Source organism: Carettochelys insculpta, chromosome 14, assembly GCF_033958435.1.
Source record: "Carettochelys insculpta isolate YL-2023 chromosome 14, ASM3395843v1, whole genome shotgun sequence".
Classification (NCBI taxonomy): domain Eukaryota; kingdom Metazoa; phylum Chordata; order Testudines; family Carettochelyidae; genus Carettochelys; species Carettochelys insculpta.
This window is the reverse complement of record NC_134150.1, coordinates 1,752,517-1,769,250: the sequence shown is the minus strand read 5'-3', so window position 1 is coordinate 1,769,250 and position 16,734 is coordinate 1,752,517. Positions and strand designations below refer to the sequence as shown.

General features: G+C 52.0%; 1 protein-coding gene across 4 annotated transcripts in view; it reads left to right on the top strand.

Moving 5' to 3' along the window:
* ST3GAL2 (ST3 beta-galactoside alpha-2,3-sialyltransferase 2) overlaps positions 1-16,734 on the top strand; it is a 77,620-nt gene that overhangs the window by 11,100 nt on the left and 49,786 nt on the right. The window contains exon 2 of one of the 4 annotated variants that reach the window (XM_075009186.1): positions 7,321-7,451. The exons of the other annotated variants lie outside the window; for them this stretch is intronic. The gene's annotated coding sequence lies outside the window, so the exon portion shown is untranslated. The remainder of the gene's footprint in view (positions 1-7,320; positions 7,452-16,734) is intronic. 4 annotated transcript variants of the gene reach the window in all.

Here is a 16,734-nt window from a genome sequence, read left to right as displayed (position 1 = left end):
TCCCACCCTTTAGGGACCGTGGCCAAGTGAGTCTCTCCTCTGTTCTTGGAGTGATGGTTAGGTGAGAGGGCTTGGCTGGAGGGGGCCACCCACCCTTCCCCCATGGCTGTGGTGCTCTTGTCCTGCAGGACAGACGTGGGTCTGGCAGGTTTAGCCCAGTGTGGCGTCCAGAGGAGCCATCCTGTAGCAGGGAGCTGTGTCAGGGAATTGTTGGTCGGTGGTCAACCTGTGAATCCTAGTGGCAGGAGTCGGCCGCGCCATTTTCCCCTGCAGAGAGGGGCTTATGGGCACTGCCGGGGATTTCCCCCACTGAGGTTGTGCCCGAAGATATTGGGACTTGGAGCTGGACCAGGGACAAGCGGCCTGCTGCTGCTGCTGCTGGGGATTCCCCCATGTTACGCTTCCATGGCTCCCTCTGGAAGCCAGGCCGTTCTCTCTCACCGGGCACCAGCATTCCCTGTAAGCTGAGCACTTGGGTGACCGCCCAGGAGAGATACATGTGCCACCCACCTGACTAGCAGAGTGCCCGCAGCTGGCAGCAGCCTGTGTTTCTGTGGGTGGTGCCTGGCCGCACAGGCCTCGGCACAGAAAAAGTTTACTCGGCCCATGGATGGGGGGGGAGGAAAAAAAAGAGAGACCCTGCTGGGGACATGGAGGGAGCTGTCTGGGTCAGCGGTGGCTGCGGCCGGAGATCTAGGTAAAGCAGGTGCAGCGTCACCCTCTTCTCTGGTTGGGCTCTCCCCTCGAGCTTGTCCGTCTGGCTTGCTACAGCTGAGCGCCTGGGGTGGGCTGCTGGTGGGGTGCGCTGCAGCCTCCTGTCATTTGTACGAGTGGAGAGGGCTCTCCGGGGCGTGTGGGGCTGGGAGTCGGGATCTGGGAGAACAGCATCCTGCTTCGTGGCAGCCTGGCGGAAGAGTGTGTGTCCGTCCTTATTCCCGTGCCTGGGTTCCTTAGGACCCACTGATGACAAAGCTGTTCCTTCTCTTAGTACGCGTGTTCCTATTGGCCCCTTTAAGTCCGGCTCGCTGCCAAGTTCGTTCCTGGCAGCTGTAGCTATTCTCTGGGGCGGAGAGGGAGGGAGGGTCCGCGGCGTAACCTATATCTGTTGTTTTTTCCTGCCTTGGCAGCTGTCTGAGCCATGGCTGAGCTGTGGTTACCCCCACCCCAGCCTGGCTCCAGAGCTGCTCACGCAGGGTCTTGTGGTGGAAAAGGAACTGGGGAGCTGGCTGGGCCCCAGTTCTGGCACGAAGGAGAGCAGGGAGCCGACCGCCATGGGGAGAATGACCTCTGTGCACGGTGTGGGGCCGGAGCATCCCCCTCCCGCCTCCGGGCTTGCGGAGCTGTGCCTGGAGTCCCAGTCTCCCGCAGACACGACGGCCTGGTTGTCTCACGAGGCGCTGAGAGAAACCCCAGAGCAGCTCAGCCTGCGGCGAAGAACCCCGGGCGAGGCCCCGAAAGCCGCAGTTCCATGCTAGAGTCGCGGCATTCGCTGGGATCTGGCGGGTTCGCGCTGGCGCTGCTCTGGCTGACGGACCCCCGAGAACAGCCTGGGGTGGTCTGGGACTGCTCGTTCCCACCTCTAGCAGCTCTGGGGAGGAGTCGAGGCACCCACAACCTCCGGCCCTTGTTGGCAGGGAGCTCCTCTCCCTTCCCAGCTGCAGTGGGGATCGTGTGCTGCTGACCTGGGACTGAGTCGCACTCTGAACCGTACCGCTTCCCTCAGGCGCACGCAGCCCCGACGTCAGGCACCAGCCTGTGCCGCCAGAGGACGGTCCCTCGTGTGCTCCTCTGGGGGCTCGCCCAGGAGAGCAAGTCCTGGCCTGAGGCCCGGCGTGCCAGCTGAGGTGACTGCTGCGGGCGCGCCTCTCACGCAGGCCTCCCAGCCTGTGCAGCGTTTACCTTGTCCTGGGAGAAGAGAGAGCCACGTTTCTGGTCTGTCTGAACATGAGCCGAGGCTGTTCCATCTTCCCAGCAGGCCAACGATGACCGATGCAGGAGGTTCTGGGGGCCAGCCGGGGGTGGGGCAGAACCACCCCTGTTCTGCCCAGGCCCTGCCCACTCCCTGCCCCCCCCGCCCACGTGACCCCTTGTGCACCCCCAGGCGTCGCCCTGAGACAGGCTGAAGCCCTGGGAGGTGCTTTTCTTACAGGGCGCTTGAGAGGAACATAGGTTGCTAGGAGGGACTTTGAGAGGCCCCGCAGTCCAGCCCCAGGCAGGACCAACGAAACCCGAGGCCAGGCCAGGCCAGGCGGGCGGTTTGTCCAATGCTTGGCCTGCAGGGACGGAGATTTCACGGCTGCTCTTGGGCATCTGTTCCAGAGCTTTGCTGCCCTGGCTGCTGGGGCTGGCCTTAGAATTTATGGGGCCCTACAAGCCCCTCATATGCCTCATTGGACCTGTTCCTGCCCCCAGCCCCCCTGTGCTCTCCCCTCTCCTGCCCTCTCTATGGGACGTGACCTGGGAGAGTCCAGCGGGGCCCACCCGCACATCCCGATGCACGGAACAAAATGTATCCCTCCCGCGGATGGGGAAAAAGGAGAGGGAACACTGGCTATTAGCTGTAGAACTTAGCTGCCGTGTAGAACTTACTTTATAGTAGCAAACTGTGGTGTCATTTGAAGACTGAGGGGTAATGGAGTGTTCCCCACTGCCCCCCAGAATAGGATTGGCTGCTGTAGCCCTGTGTGGGTGGTGAGCCCCTGTGCCATCTGCGGAGTTTTAAAAAAATCTCATCCAATCCCGTGCCAGTCGGCTGGGCTGCACCTGAGTCTCTCCTGGGTGAGTGCCCAAGTGCTCAGCTTACAGGGCACGCTGCTGATAACCCAGTATTAGGAGAAGTAACATGTCAAATATTGTGATAGCAGAAGCTACATAGGCAGCTGTGTCTTAGCAACAGCTCGCCCCAGCCACGGGCTAGGGAATGTGTTAGAGAACACAAGCCAGGATTGTGCCTGGTATCTGCAGGCAGATGCAGCAGCCTAGAGTTTTGGGATTCTGTTCTGATGTTCACACCCAGCCTTTGAGCCCTTGTGTCTCCGGCAACGGACTCCAGGGAAAACAGGTTGGCCCAGGACGTTCCAGGTGGTGGTGATTCTTGTGACCAAGACAAACGGGTGGAAAAAAGAATTATCAGTGCTGCGTTTGAGTTCTACAACTGTGCTTTGCTGATCTGCCTGCAACAGCGGGGCGGGTTGCTCACGCTACTTGCAGGGAAATATGGCCCTTTGAGACTGCCATCGGTAGGCTTCAGAGTCAACCTGGCCTGCTTTCATCCTGAGAGGAGACTGGGGGAACCCAATAACAGGCTTGAAATATGTTAAGGGCTGTTTGAAAGAGGCCTGGGGTCTATTGTTCTTCATGTTTACTAGGACAAGGAGTGACCTGCAGAATCCACAGTCAGGGAGACACTCGGGGGGTGGGGATGTTTTGGCTCTCGGCAGGGCCGACCCTGTGCCCATGAGGCTGCATGGGGTACCTGAAGGTTTAGGGCCCCACCAGGACAGCAGGTAAAAGCGGATTGTTCCCACATGTGCAGGTGGAAGAGCCGACCTGCTCTTACCTGGTGCACTGGCAGTGCCCCCAAATTATGGCAACATGGGCACTGGAGGGGAGTGGGGCAGTTACCCGATAGCTATCACAGGTTGCCTGAGCCCAGGCTGTGGATGGAACTGCTGAGACCTGGGCAAAGTTGGGGCATGGGGGCAGCTCCCCAGCCACCCCTTCAATTGTGCCCAGCTCGCGCTGCCTGAGGCTCCAGGGGCAATTTAAAAGACCCATGAGTGGCTGCTCCTGCTATAGTGGCCAATTGTGTCCGCAGCCGGGGGCCCCTCGGCCCCTTTAAATTGCCAGGTCCTGGGGCAGCTGTCCTTTGGCAGGCACATGCACCCCTTTGGCAGCTGTGCCTGAACTCAGCTCCCTGCACACTGGAGGCAGGAGTGCGCTCATGCCCCGTGAGCCAAGGAGCTGTGTGAGCACAGGAGAGACATGGAAGCCCCCGCTGGACTCTGCCAGGTCATGTCCCATGGGGAGGGCAGGAGAGGGGAGAGCACAGGGGGGCTGGGGACAGGAACAGATCCAATGAGGCGTATGAGGGGCTTGTAGGGCCCCATAAATTCTAAGGCCAGCCCTGGATGCCAGGGCAGCAAAGCTCTGGAACAGATGCCCAAGAGGGGCTGTGAAATCCCCGTCCCTGCAGGCTAAGCATTGGACAAACCGCCTGCCTGTCCTGGCCTGGCCTAGAGGTTCGTTGGTCAATGTAACGTGTGCTGTGTTAGCGTTATATCATTTTAATATTTTTAATGAAACTGTTGTGGTACCATGTCAGGCACCTTACAGAAATCTATTACATGAATGCTGTTACCGATTACAACCAAACTTTCAACCTCCTTACAAATATCCAATTACTTGACAGGTCTATTATCCATCAGTACGTGTGATTTGAATTACAGTCCCTTCCTTTAATTCTTTATTAACAGAGTACTATGTCAGTTGCTTTATTATCTCTCTTGGAATCAGCTTCTGGCTGACAGCCCTATAATTATGTTCCGTTTACCTGGAATCAGCCTCTGGCTGACAGGCGTAGGATGTTCCGTTTACCTTTTTGAAATACTGCCACAATGGTAACTTTCTTCCAGTCTTACCTCGGTGCTCCAAGACACATTGAAAATAGGTATTAAAGATCCATTGTGGTCCTCTGCCAGCTCTCTTAAAACTCTTGGATGCAAGTGATCTGAACCAAGTGATTCAAAAAGGTCTAACTTTAGCATTTCTCTTTAATAGCCTCTAGAGATTCTGGTGATTGAAAAGGTGTTATCACCATATGTATTTCCTGAAATTTAGAACAGGTACATTTCAGAGAGGCAGCCATGTTGCTCTGTTTTAGCAAAAACCGTGAGGAGTCTGGTGGCACCCTTAAAAACGAACACATGCTGTGAGCTTTTGTGCATTGCACCTCACACTGTCAGGTGCATAAAGTCAAATTAAAAGATAGTCGGGATGCAGAGAGGGGAGTGTGACATCAGAGATAATTCAGGCAGGGTGAATGTGGCTAAGCAGGTAAGAATGCCCAAAGGGGAAAATTACTTATAGTGAGAGAACCAGATATATTTACTCACCACTTCAGCCTTTTCCTCATTATTATTGATTGTAGCACTTCCATGTGATAATGCTCTATTACTGTATTCAGTATTAATTTTGTTCGTAATATATTTTTAAAAACTCCTCATTGTCACCTTTGTCCCTTTGCTTCCCTTACCGATTTTCTACGATTCCTGACTTGTGATTTGCATTCATTGTTATCAGTGTCCCCTTCTTCCATTTGTTTATTGTTGCAGCTGCCTTCTCTTCCCCTCTCCACTGGCTCAGTGTGGACTTCTTCCTCAGAGGTGGCTTCTGGGGGCATCTTTTTGGCCCCTCTGGGACGAGTGCTTTTTGCCTTGTTTTCTTGCACTGCTTCCAGATTTTAAAAAGGGGGCACATCTAAAAGCACAGAAAAGGTGGTTTATCTGGGGTTTTGGAAACCAACCCCCCCACTGCTTTCACGGAGCTTCTTTGGACAAGTGGTGTTGGAATATGTAGGCATTTTTGCAGCCTCAGCTGCAATAAATTGAAAATGGCATTCTACAGTTTTACCAAAGGAACTTCTGACCTTGCTTGCAGTCCAAGGCCCTCTGCAGGGAAGCATTTCATCCTAGGCCTAGCAGCTGTCAGTCTGAAGAGAGCCAGCCTACAGTAAAGTGGGTCAAGTTTGCTTTAGGGAGCAGCCTGTTTTCTTTCCCTGTAGTTTTACTGGCATGGTGAGTGCTCAGAAGTAACGTTGTCACATTGCAATGCCTTAGTGGCTCTGTACTCAGAGCAGGCAGGCGACGCGGGGCAAGGGAGTGTGCCAAGGTGATGTGACTGAACGTCTTAGCATGTTGATTTCTGGCCATCGGTTGCATCAATTCTGTCTGGCCTCGGGAGAGAAGCTTAACACTAAATAAAGGGTGATTTAGTGAATTACCTGATTAACTTTGTCTGCACTGGCAGTGGCACTGCCCCCGCGTACTATCACTCCTGCTGGACAGTGGTGGATTAGCCAAGGGGGAGTTCCACTGCCCTGGACCCTGTTCCCCGGCAGGAGCATGGGGGTGGTGGTGAGGGAAACCCCCTGCGCACCGAGGAGCACCAGCCAGCATGGAAAGCAACAGAGTGGAGGAACCCTAGCTCCCGGCCTTCGCCTTGGGAAGCCCTTGCTCCCCGCTGCAGCCCTGAAACCAGGGTCCGTGCGCGTGTGGGGTGGTGATGGAGCTTCTCGACCATAAAATTATTCCACACGCAGAAGGGAAAAATTCACCTGTGGATTGGAAAAGATGAGAGGGAACGTTGCTCTGCAGCCGTCTTTATCACAAGCATCCATCACGATGGTGCACGGCACCTGTGGTGACCTCCATTGTGACCACCGTGCAGGCTGTGCGCCTGGAAGTCTTGCCTGCTGGCTAGCCATGCAGAACGCAGCCGTGCGACGCACATGGCAAACGGGCCGTGGGTCTCTCCCGTCCAGCTGGCGGCAGGCCTGCTGTGTGCTGGCAGCGTCATAGGCACAGCCCTGTTTTGTTCTGCTCCGTGCAGATTAGAAGCGGCTTCCGTGCTCCTGCCAAAGCAGCCGAGGCTGGGGCAAGGCTCTCCTGTGGCCAGCTTGCCAGAGGCTACAATCCTCGGCTCTCAGGGCTGGTTCCGAGTTGGAAAACCAGAGAAACGTAGAGACCTGCTCCAGACTACTCCCTTCTCTGCATGCCATGAATGGGGACAAGGGACAATTTTTTGCGTCCAAAACAACTTGCTCTTCCTCCTTCCAATTTGTTCTTCCTTCTCCTCTGCAAACCCTCCCTTCCTGGGTCCCTGCTCTGCAACGCTAATGCTGCCAGTGCTGTTTCCTATCCAGAGTTCCTCTGCTATGAGTCAGCGCCCCCCCCCCCCTTTTTTTTTTTTTTTTGAAAAAAAAGGCAGGCTTCTAAAAAGTGGGGGGGGGGGGGGGAGGGTGAAAGCTCAGCACTTACTGAAAACCAGGGCCTCTTTTTCACGTCCTCGGAAATGGCAGCCCACGTGTCTCCGTGTGACTCTCGTGCTGACAGCCTGACCTGGGAGCCATCACGCCGGGGGGCTGTTCTGGCTAGCTTGCTCTGAAAGATTCTGCTATTGGCATGGCAGGACTCTTTCTTGCATGGATTTTGGGGTTGTGAAACCTCCTCCTTGCCCCGTTTAATAAGGGGCCTGTTGACGCATGGGGCACCTAAGCTTGTGTATTTGCCGCGTTACTGAAGTTCCTCTTGTTACTTAAAGGAACGATGGCCTTTTCTCAGGGCTGAATTAGATCATCTCATTGGAGACTAGCCTGGCAGGTAACAGTCGCAAGTGGCTGGTATTTCCTCCGTGTACTGCATTACAGTGGGTTCCTGCTTCTTCCATTATAGGTATGTACTGGTTTCATTCATATGAAATGAAATTTCATTTCGTATGTACTCATATCATTCATGTTCCAAGACAGTCGTTTGTGATCCTCAATTGTAATTCTCCTGATGTAAACCTCAACAAATATTTATGCTTCTGGAAAGAACACAGGTAACTTGTTTCTAAGCTTAGTGTTAAATAACACCTGGGCACTTGGTGAACCTTGTCATGTAGCTGGTCTAAATAGTTGCTTTTCGGCTTTGTTTAGTAACCTTTGCACTAGAACGCTGCTGTCAAGTCGTCCGTTAGATAGCGGCTAATCTGGGCATGATGGAATAGATCTGAAATCATGTGCTACGATAAAACTTTTGAACTCTTGACTGTGAAATTGAGATCCGTTATCCGTCATTGTCACAGTGGGAAGGCCGTGCCTGGCAAAAAATTGATTACATTTTAATAGATTGTTTGGCACATACGTTTTGTAGAGCAGATATTTCAGGAAAATATGAAAGAGTCAAGAGCTGTAACACATGCATGTCCTTTAGATTCAAATAACTGCAGGCCTTGGCCCAGAGCTTTCTTGGATAAATGCCAGAGGTGGTTTAGTGTGCTCACACGTCTGTGTTTCAGACACATCGCATTCTTTTTTAGAATCGCTTTTTGTTTTGCTTTTGTGACCAATATAGAATTTCTCTTCCTCTACAGTTACATTTTTTCTGGGTCTGAATGTTCCTCATTTACGGATTTCAACGTCTCCCCCGTTAACCCAAAAGCAATTGCTACTCTCTTGCTTTTAAGCAGATTCCTTCCCTTATTGGTAGGTCCTTGAATAAAGTGATTAGATGACTTGGGTGCAATAAAAAGGACTCTTGTTTTTCAATAGCTGTAATACCCTTTGGAAGGTTTTTGTCCTGTGTAGCTGCTTGAACCCTTGCCTCCCACACACTTTCTCTTACAGGAAACAATTTACATATACATACATGGGCAAAATATAATTTTCTCAAATTACATAGATTGCATCATAAACTTTGAAAAGAGAATCGGCGACAAAGATTGATGTGTCCCTGGCCCATGTTCCCTGTCAGCTGAGGGCTTGGGCAGCTGCCCAGGAGGGATTCAGGGGCCATCCAGCTGATCAGTGGAGCGCCCAGAGCCGTCAGCATGTGTTTCTTTGTGGTGCACGCCTGCAAATGCCTTGCTGCCCTTAAAATTTATTCCACCCCGGAGGGAAGAAATGAGAGGGAACATTGTGCTTGGCTGGTATTCTAACTTTAAAGCCTATAAATACAACTGGAAAAAACCTTTGTAACCAAGGCAGCATGTCTGTCATGTTTCAAAAGGGAACATTATCCAACCAAGCGTAAACTTGTTTCTGCCAATACAGATCTACCGTATGTGTGTGTGTTTTTTTCCTTGTACACACAAACCATTGCTAGAGCCTTTTTCTATTTGAGCATGCAGCTCCCTGGTTTTGCTATAACTCTAGATACATAAACCGCTGGCTTCTGTAACGCGCCACAGTTTTGTGACAGAATCCAGCATAGGCATCATTTGGGTGCTTCTGGAGACAACTTGGTGTGTGTCTGTTTGTCTGACCGTCTGTCCGTCCGTCCGATAGTTTTAATCCCAGAGCTGTATTTATTGCTTGAACTGCTTAACTTCCTGATGTTAGTTTTTTACAAAGTAAAGCCCTCAATTTTCTTTTCCTGCCAAGTTACATATGTGTAATAACTGCCCCCAGAATTAACTGTAGCCAAAAACGTCTGTAATAACCCTTTACCTTTTGGGGGAAGCATCTTATCAGTGTCTTCTGGGTCAGCCTACATTCCCTGACAAGTCAGTTTTTCTTCTGGAAATTTTAATTCTTTAAGAATATGAGAACATAAGTACAGCCAGACTGGGTAGGACCATTGAGCCCAGTGCCCTGTCTTCTGACAGCGGCCAATGTCAGGTGTTCCAGAGAGAGTCAACAGAACAGGAAATCACTGAGTGATCCTGCTCCTGTCGTCCATATCCAGCCTCTGACAGAGGCTGCGGACACCACTCCCACCCATCCTACCTTATAAGTATTGACGAACCTAACCTGTATATTTAACTTACCTGCTTTCACTCCTGGCCTTCACAGTGTTCTCTGGCGAGGAGTTCCACAGGTTGACCATGTGCTGTGTGAAGAAAAACTTAGTGTGTTCGTTTGTTTTTAAACCTGCTGCCTGTTCATTTTGTTTGGTAACCCTGCGCTCTTATGTTTGGGAACAAGTAAATAACTTCCTTATACAGTACACTTTCTCCCCACCTATTATGATTTTATAGACCTCTTAGGTATCCCCCTTTAAACTCCTCTTTTCTAAGCTGAAAAGTCCCAGTCTTTTTAATCTTTCCTCATATGGCCCCGTTCCAAACCTCTCCTCGTTTTTGTTTCCCTTTTTTAAAGCTTTTCCGACTCAGCTAAAAAAAGATATCTGTGCAGCGACCGCATCCACACGCAGTATTAAAGGTGTGGGCGTGCCAGGGATTTATAGAGAGGCAAAAAGATATTCTTTGTCGTATTTTCCACGCCTTTTCTAAAGATTCCCAATGTTCTGTTGGCTCTCTTGACTGCTGTGGCGCATTGAGTGGTTGTTTTCAAAGAGCTGTCGGCAATGACTCCAAAATCTCAGTCTCTCTCTTGAGTAGTTATAGCTAAATTAGTCCCCATCAGTTTGTGTGTATAGTTGGGCATATTTTTTCCAATGTGCTCTACTTTGCATTTATCAACATTAACACTTATTTGCCATTTTGTTGCCCAGTGACTTAGTTTTGCAAGATCCTTTTGAAGCTCTTCACAGTCTACTTTGTTCATAGCGCTCTTGAGCAGTGTAGTATTATCAGCAAATTTTTCCAACTCGCTGTTACTCCTTTCTCCAGATCATTTATAAATAGGTTAAATAGTGCTGATCCCAGTATGGATCTTTGGGGGACATCACTAGTTACCCCCTCTCCATTCTGAAAACTTGCCATTTATTTCTACCCTTTGTTTCCTGTTTTTGTACCAGTTATCAGTCCATGAGAGGCCTTTCCCCCTTATCCCATGACAACTCGCTTTACTTAAGACCCATGGATGAGGTACCTTGTCAGAGGCTTCCTGGAAATCTAAACACACCATATCCACTGGATCCCCCTTGTCCACATGCTTGTTGACCCCTCGAAGAACTCTAGCAGTTTAGTCAGGCATGATTTCCCAGTACAGAAACCATGTTGACTTTTCCACAACAAATTATGTTCATCCCTGTGTCTGACAATTTTGTTCTTTACTATAGTTTCAACTGTTTTGCCCAGTACTGACATTAGATTTACTGGTCAGTAATTGCTGGGATAACCTCCAGAGCCTTTTTATAAATATTTGCATCACATTATCTCTCTTCTCGTGATTAGGTACAGAACCTGATTTCAAGGCTAAGTTACAAACCCCCATTAATTTTGCAGTTTCACATTTAAGTTCTTTGAGGACTCTTGGGTGAATGCCACCTGGTCCCAGTGACTTGTTATTGCTACGCTGCTGGTTGTTTAGCGGCTTCCTGTTTCTGGTGTATTTAAAAACATTTTGCTATTACTTACTGAGTTTTTGGCTCACGGTTCTTCAAACTCCGTTTTGGCTTCCCTTGTTCTATTTCTGACATTTCGTTTGACAGTTTGTTCCCTTCTGTTTTTCTCACTCGGATTTAACGTCCACTTTTTAAGCGATGCCTTTTTTATCTCTCACCACTTCTTTTACCTGGTTATTAAGCTGCAGTGGCACTTGGTTGGTTCTCTTGCTGTGTTTTTTAATTTGGGGTGGGTATTCAAGTTGGGCCTCTATTATGGTATCTTTGAAAACTTTTGTGCAGCTTGCAGGGATTTTACTTTTGGCACTGTACCTTTTTAATTTCTTTTTTTAACTAACCTCATTTTTGTGCAGTTCCCCTTTCCGAAATTAAATGCCACAGTGTTGGGCTGCTGTGACGTTTTTCCCACCACAGGGAGTGTCACGCAACGTTTACATTTATTTATGTTTTAAATTTTCAGTCCTAAGTCTCTTCCTCTTGATTCAGTTCTGAAGTGAAGTAGTCTCATAGCTCCTGAAAATGGAGTTATTGTTTAAGCCGACTAGTCACACTTAACTACCCAAATGAGGCTAACGCGTGGGACGCCACCGGTGTAGATAATGCTTTCGGTAACCTTACGCTGTGCTCTTTTAAAGTTCTCCCTCTCACTGTTACATTATCTGCCTATACTTGTGTGCCTGCTCTGTTCCCAAAAATCTTTTGCATTGGTACTTACCCGTTCACTTTCTTGCTCCACTGCTGTTTGCAAAAATCCAATTGAAGCATTTAAAGAAGGAAAAGAGAAAATCTGGCTCCTGACATTTGTCTAAATATTTCTTCCCTTGAACAGATTTCAATATGTCCCCTCTTAACATTCTTATTTGGCACTAAATGTAAGGATGATTCTTTCTTTTCTACTGTCACTAATGAATTCACCCACTCAGCCAGTTCTTCCACTCTTTTAATTGTATGTAATTAACTAGCTAACCTTTCAAATTCCTTTGGTATCCTGTTCCTTGAAGTTAAGGCTGTCTGTCAAGTTACACGGACAACTGGCTTCTTTTATTTCATTTGACTCTATGCATTGAATCCCGGTCACTACCTGTGAAGCACTCCCTAAGTTGATGGTCTGTTCCTGAGGTTTCAGACTCCTGAGTAGTTAGAATTCAGTCAATTAGACTGAGTGCTAACGGTGCTGGCCTGCCTTGTTCCTTTTAGAACAGGTAAGCTTTGGTTAGCAGTGAAGCTGGTACAGCTGCATCCCCTCGTTTGAGGAGGATTCTATCGTAGATAGCTGCAGCGTCCAGCATGCTCCTGAGGGCACCGGGGTGTGGCTCAGCAGAGCCCCACACGTGGGGTGCCCCTCCGCCCGCTCTGCGCAGCTGCGTGGCTCCAGCAGCCCGACACGATCCTCGTGGCTGTGGCCTGGTGCACCCCCTGCGGCCGTGGCGCGCCTGCGGACTCCCCGGGTTGGAGCAGCGCGGTTCCTGGGACCCCAGCAGCTCCGCCTCCAGTGGCAGTGGTGCTGGCAATTTGCTGGAACGTGCCAGTTGTGGGGGGGCAGGAGGGGGCCTGCCTCTGGGGGAGGGGGAGGGCATTAACTGGGGGAGGGAGGCTGTGGCCAATATACAAGGATCACAACCAAAGTGTGGCGATCCTTGCTTTCTTGGTGGACTCCCCTGATGTACAGGGTTTACAGCTTTGTTCAGTGGTTCTCATCAGCAAGCCCACTCTGCTCCCGCACTCCCTGCAGCAATTGTCCTTAGCTCTGCGCTGTAATTTACCCAGACCCTGGAGAGGTGTGATTTCACCGCTTTACCAGGGAAACGTAATACAGATTTGTTCTCCTACTACGTGATTTTATTCTAGACGTGGCGTTTCTTTTGAAACTACGCGGCTTGTGCACCAGCCTCTGTTGCGTATATAATAAACGTTCTGTTAGTCGTTCGCATAATTGTCCCACTCTCTTTCTTGCTTCTGGGAATTCTGAAAGAATTTTCTTCACCTGGCATGGTGGGCAGCTCTGTGTTCGTTACTAGGTATCTTCTCAGAGACTTACGAATTTTGAACGAAAGGTGTGTCTCTCAGGTTCCTCACCCCACCCCTGTCTTCTGTTTGCAGGCTTTTGCGGAGTGATTCGGTTTCTTTTAGCTAAGGCAGCTTTTGACCATAGTCTATGGACATTGTCTAGCTTGGGTACCTCCTTTCGCATCTAGAACATTTTTATATCCTCGCGTGTTGTAAATTTAATATTGTCCCCTCGTTGTCCTCTGTTGACTTGGTTTTTTGAAAAAAACAACCTCTAATTAAATCCACATCCACGTCAGTTTTCTTTCTGACATGCGCCGTGTTTAAGTTGGGCAGTTTGTCAAATTCTCCCTGCTTTTCTCAGAGGTAGATCTGCCTCTTTGCACATTTTCTGGGCTGCTGCTGGCTGGCTGTACGGCGGGTGTGCCCTACAAGATTCAGAGGTGGCCCTTGCTCTGCGCGATGGCACATCAGGGTGTGGGGGTGTCTCATTGCGGAGAAGCACCTCCCCATGGTTCCCCTCCTCCTCGTGGCCACTGCTGTGCAAAAGGCCAGTGAGGGGAGGGAACGTGCGGATCCAGGCGTTCGCGTGGGTTCCTGGGACGGTGAAATCCACGGTCAGTCTGGCGCATCTGCCCTGCCTTTCGGGAGGCCGCCTGGAGGCCGGCGCTCGCGGCCGTGAGCCAGTCCAGACCGCGGGGTAGCCTCACTCTTCTGCGGGTCGGTCCTGGCCCTGGTGCAACGGGTGGGGGATCCTAGCGCCTGCTTGGCTGGCGCGTCGCAGGAGGCGTCATCCCAGCGCCCCCCCCCCAGCTAACCAGTGTCTATCATGACCTGCCCATGAGGGATATGGGGCAAAGGTCCCACGCCTGGCTCTGAGCACATGCCTGGCGCCCCACAAGAGTTGCTTGACGTGTGGCCCCGGGAGCCCTCCCTGTGCCCAGTGGGGGACTGAATAACCAGGCTGGGAGGGGGCTTTTGGGAACCTCCCTCAGGAAGGACCCACGGCAGGAGTGTGGGCTCTCTGCCACCACTAGAGCAGCGCTTCTGGGCAGTGCGTGGCCCACATTGCTTCGGGGGTGCAGCACGGGGCGCTCCCTGAGCGCTATCAGCTGGTGGTTTGCCCGGGGCCTGAGGTGTGCCTGCCTGTCAGGGCCCAGCTCCTGTGGGCAGGACGGTGGCTCGACCTATGATCTGTGTGGGGCGATCTAAGCACCCCCACCCTCCCGTGTTCACTTTAACTCGTCCCGTCAATGTGCGGAATAAATTTTGGTAGGTGCATGAGGCCTGTGCGGATGTGCACTGCCATAGACACATAGGCTGCCAGCTGCAGGCGCTCTGCTAATAAGCTGCACCCAAATCTCTCCTGGGCGGCTGCCCCAGCGCTCAGCGGACAGGGAGCGCTGCCCCCCTGCTCAGTCTGTCCCGTGGGGGCCAGCTGGGGAGGGAAAGGTGCAGGGGGAAGTTTTGTTCACGCCGAGCCAGGCTGGGGGTCCATGTGGGCCTGTTTCCGAAGGGTGGATTGCCGCCGCCGGCAGGTCTCCTGGGGACAGAGCCTGCCCAATGAGCAAAGGGTGTTGTCTGCAGTCACCGTCGAATTCTCGACTGCTTTGCATAAGCTGTTGCCCACATCTCTGGGGCTGACGCCCACAGCCTGGTCGAGGGACCAGTTCATGCACTCCTGCTGTCCAGGCTTCCGGTGAGGAGCAGCCAGTGTCCGCTTTGGGCTGAGTCGCCCTGCGATAGGCTAATAGAGAGCAAAGGGCCCAGGGGTGGGTACTGGGACTGGTGGAGCTGCTTGAGTACCTGCCCGGGGAGAGTGGGTAATACGGCATTGTCATGTGTGCGGTTGCGAGTGGAGGGTTGGCGTTAACCTGCTCTGCCCATCGTGCGCTCCTCGTGCAAAGCAGCCAGGGTCGGGGAGAGGCTCTGGCCTTTGCAAAGAGCCTGCTCTTGCATCTGGTGCATTTGAAAACATTTTGCTGTTACTTCCTGAGCTTTAGGCTCACTGCTCTGCAAACTCCTTTTTGGCTTCCCTTGTTCTGGTTTTGACATTTCATTTGACAGAGTTTATGCTCCTTCCTGGTTTTCTCGCTGGGGTTTAACATCCACTTTTTAAGCAATACCTTTCTTATTTTTTTTGTTTTTCCTCTCTCACCGCTTCTACCACCTGGTTGTTGAGCTGCAGTGGCACCTCCTTGCTTCTCTTACTGTGGGTTTTTAATTTGGGTTGTGCATTCAGGTCCTCCTGAGTGGTTCATGGTGCTGTCGGACGGAGGCCGCCATGGGTCTTCGTAGCACTAAAGTAGCCCTTTGCACATGGGCCCCCCGCCTGCCTTCGGTGTGCGGGAATATTCCAGCCCCTTGCTAAGCTCCCGGGTGGAGTGTTCCAGCTGGAAGTTGGATGGGGTGCAATCTGCCTTCTCTGGCATTTGAAATATTGTCATGTCCTCTCCCTGAGCGCTACCGAGAGCCTGGTGCTCCTCTTACAGAGTGCTCGGTACCGTCTGCCGCCTATAAGTAATAAATAGCAGCGGAGACGTGCTTTGAAAATCGGCAGCAAAGCCTTCCGACGCTCTTGGAGTGCACCGTGGAGGCAGTGAGCAAGCAGCAGCTCTTGTAATCTCATACGAAACTTAATTAGCGCGGCAGTCTGCTTTGGAGCCGCGTGTGCGCGTGCGAGAGGCAGAGCTTCCCACAGCCCTACCGGCGTTACACAACCTTCTTATCTTGGACAGACTCCGTAAGCCTGGAAAAACCCCGCACTGCAAAGGCGCACTGCACAGCAAAAACGGACGAGTGGGATGGTTTGGCCAGTGCCCAAGCATGATTATTTTTCAGGCCCAGCGCCAACTTGTAATGTGGGTCCCCTCCTTCACGCATGCCACAATTTGCAGCCGGGGCTGGGTCTTCAGGCACCAGAAAAACGTACCAGAAGGGATGGGTGCCCTAGTGGGAGATGGGGCTGCAGCTCAGTAGACATATTGATCTTGCCAGGGCTGCTGTTGCGAATCTCTCTGCCTTGGGGCAGGCTCCCAGGCCCCCCGAGGAGAGGGCCATGGAAGGAGGAGCCTTACTCTGGGGCACCTGTTGGGAGAAGTAGGAACCTCCCTCTTGTCTAGACAGGCCTGCCGATGGGCGTGCAAAGGGGGTGGTTGACCTGGGGCCCAGAGCTTCAAAGGGTCCTGAGCGCGGCTGTGAGGAGGGAGGCCAGCACCAGGGTCTGAGTGGCACTGAGGGTGGATTGCCCTAGGCCCTGCCCCTTCTGGGGTGCAGGCTGGTCCCCTCCTCCTCACCCCCTTGCCTGGAGCCCCATGGTGGCTTTTGGCCCTGCTGTGTCTGGATGATGGTTTTCCTCCACAATCAGGAGCTGCCCCCTCGTATCGTCTCCTCCCCCAGACCCCCTTGAATGGGCCCTACACCACACAGAGCGTCTGGCTGTTCTCCCAAGGGCCCCCCCGGGAGAGCTGCGTAGAAGGGGCTCGGACTCTGCAGGGCGGGGTTCCAGTCGCCAGCGCCATCAGTTTGGCACCTTTTTGCTAACCCTGCGCAGTCGCACCAGAATTTAAGTCCTGGCTACTGTCTGCTGCCATTGGTCAGAACACAGGCTGCTCGGCAACCCCTGCCCTTCCCACGTGCATCTGCCTGCAGCCTGCTCAGACGTGAGATTTCCGCAGGGAAACGTGCGGGGGGGGGGGGGGGGGGCGTGTTTCGATTG